This window comes from Ursus maritimus, unplaced genomic scaffold (assembly GCF_017311325.1).
Source record: "Ursus maritimus isolate PB19 unplaced genomic scaffold, ASM1731132v1 scaffold_5, whole genome shotgun sequence".
NCBI lineage: Eukaryota > Metazoa > Chordata > Mammalia > Carnivora > Ursidae > Ursus > Ursus maritimus.
In genome coordinates this window covers 69260106-69263307 of record NW_024426663.1, presented here as the reverse complement: position 1 = coordinate 69263307, position 3202 = coordinate 69260106, and positions in this window count along the sequence as shown.

Here is a 3202-nt window from a genome sequence, read left to right as displayed (position 1 = left end):
CTCATCTCTGAGACAAGGTCTCTCTATTTCCTGAAACAAATTCCTGAAAATTGGCATTTCAAAGACACGGTCATTTTTTCTTTCATTTCAGTAGCAGACAGTAGCCATTTTAGAAAACATAAGTAGTCCCAGGATTTCTGATTTCCTTCCAATTTAGCTAATAGATAAAATTTCTTATTGCTGATGGTGCTAAGCCAGAACCCTTTCTCTCTAAGATTCTGGCAACACAGCTTTCTAAAAATTCTGGTAGAAATATGTAATCAGGGGCGCCTGGGTGGCTCAGTGGATTAAGCCTCTGCCTTCAGCTCAGGTCATGATCTCAGGGTCCTGGAATTGAGCCCCACTGTCGGGCTCCCTGCACAGCAGGGAGTCTGCTTCTCCTTCTTCCTCTCCCCCTCCCCTTGCTCCTGCTCTTTCTCTCTCTGATAAATAAATAAATAAAATCTTTTTTTTAAAAAAGGAAATACGTAATCAGAGCTCTCTTATTAGTAAGGGAAACAAGCACACTGTATTTAATGGGCACTTAATGAACCCAACTTGACAGTCATGTGCAAATGTCAGAAGCTTGTTTGAAGGGACACTATGTACACTAAAGAAGTGTTTTTTTTAGTCACCTGACTAAAAGGACAAGGAAAAGATTACTTCGACTGTTTGAAAAGCTTCATTTGTGTTTGAACTTGGGGATTTATTTTACTTCAAAAATTGGCCTAGTTTTTAAATTGTTTGGAGAATTATGAAATAAAAAATATCTATAATATAGCCACATCGGTGAATTACATTGGCAGCCTACCAAACTGAGAAATTTCAAGGAACAGGTGGTTATGACAGATTAAAATGAATAGAATTTCTTGCTCTCAGTAGCAAAGGACAGAGTTTCTAAAAGCAAAGTACTTATATTTCATAACTAAGATTTCATTTTCAATAGAAGATGAGTTTATTAGTGATAAAGAAATTATGAAACAAGGTCTTCAAGTGGGTCAAGTAAATCTGCATTTCACATTCAGTTTCAAAAATATAATCAGTCCCTCTTGAGGAAATACAGCACAAAAACTGGTTCGTTGGAGAAAAGAATATAATAAACTAAATGACAACTATTTCTTGTTTTGCTACCAGGCAAAAACTTTTTTCCTAAGTCATATTGGTATATCTACAGAAGCAATTTCTTGGATTTCTACAACCACCCAGAAAATAATATCACAAAGACATGGATAACCACATTTTCGGGTTCTGAAAATTTATCTTTCTGGACAATGAGGTGTTTGAGGATTTAAAAAAAAGAAAAAGAAAACATTTTTTTTTAGTAAATTAAAACAAATGACCGCAATCGTTACCATCAAATTTGAAATGATGTTGGAAATTTGAGCGTGTTACAACCCTAGTCCCTGTCCGATGGAGAAAAGGCATTCATTCCTTCTAAACCTCATCTCAGTTAGGAGATCACAAACCCCTGAACGACCAGCACAGCCCACGCTCCCCGTTCAAGGGTGCACGGTAAAACAAGCCCCCTCTGAATGTCCCACTGGCAGATTCCAGCCATGAACTTCGCTACTGTCCTGCACGCGAGATTAGAATTAAGGCCACGTTATAGAAAGAGACTCGGTGACGGGGGAGAGAGGGAATGAGCCGTGGATGGGGAATAAAAGAGCAACGGAGAAGGAAGCTGTTTCCTTTTTGTTGTTGTTTTTTAAGATTTTATTTATTTGAGAGACAGAGAGTGAGAGAGAGAGCGAGAGCAGGAGGGGTGAAGGTCAGAGGGAGCTTCGGCCCAGGATCTTGACCTGAGCAGAAGGCACGCACTTAACCAACTGAGCCACCCAGGAGCCCTAGAAAGCAGGTGCAGAAACTTTCTTGCGCTGTGGCCCCAGTGCTTGCCAGAGAAAGAAAGAATCGTTCTCAACAGAACATCAACTACATCACGTGCAACCTATTCAGAAACCCCAGCCCCTTCTGTCAGGTTTGGACCAGAAGGCAAGCGAACATTTTCCTAAAGCTGGGTACTTTGTCTTGGTCTTTTCACAGGAGTCAAGAGATAGAAGCCTGTTCCTCTTGGAAAATTCCTGACCCAGGCTAAGGAAAGGGTGAGCATTACCCTGCAGTTTATGATTCAGCTTCTAGATCTGAGCACACTTCTCTCCATCCAGTTTCCCTCCCCACCAACCCCGCCACTCCCCTATCTACCTATCTTCCCATCCCTTTCTCTCTCCCTCCCTCCTGACCTCCCTCCCCCTCTCCCTTCTTAAAGAAATGATCTGCCTTCAATTCCTTGGCAAACAAACAGAGACAATGTTTTCTTTGCTTAATAAAGAGGAAGCAGGCAATTGGTTCCCCACCCCTTTACCTTAACGGGTCCTCTTGTAAACTTCAGAGGCCCAACCTTCTGATTTGTAGGGCAAGATCCAGAGCCTGCTGGCTACTAGAACTGTAAATCCACCCCAGGAGATGCACCAAGTCTCTCACAAGATACACAGGAGATAATCACAAAATGAGTCTTCTTGTATCTTGAGGAGATGCGTCTAAGTTCTGTTTTAAATTACTAGAGAATCTGTGAAATCTGGCTGGATTCGGTCTTCTCTTTCCTGCTACCTGCATCCATGTAATTCTGCTAAGGCCTACTCTACAATAAGATGCGTTCTTTCTCCCACATTGGTGTGGAGACCATTGTATTTCCCCAATCCTTCCTCTTCTCTCCTTCTTTCTTACCATTTTTCTTTCTTTTCACAGATATTGAGAAAGTAGAGAAAGCATTATAGTAAATGCAAAAAGACATTGGGAACATGACAGCCTGAACTAAAAGGTAAAAACGAGACACTCTTATTTGTTTCAGAATCTTTAACTTCTGCTTTAAGATTTTAAAACACAGGTTTTATTTTTCTTGCTAAATCAGGTGCTATTTTAGTTAGCATTTAATTATTTTTACTTCTTGTGACTACCTATTTATTGTTTATCCATATATAAATATATATGTATATATTTTTTTCTGCCTGCATTACTTCTAGTTCTGGTTGCAAAAATCCTGACAAAGTGTTTGTTAATTCCGTTTTTTTGGTGGGTTTTTTTTTTTTTTTGCATGATTCATGGTGTATTGTCCAACATTAATGATGCATAAGGCTTCTAAATACCTGAGCCTGAAAGGGGAAGGATTCAGTGCTGTTCAAGAAGTTGAAGCTTTTATTGCCATTAATCAAGTAAGTCTATGGGCTTC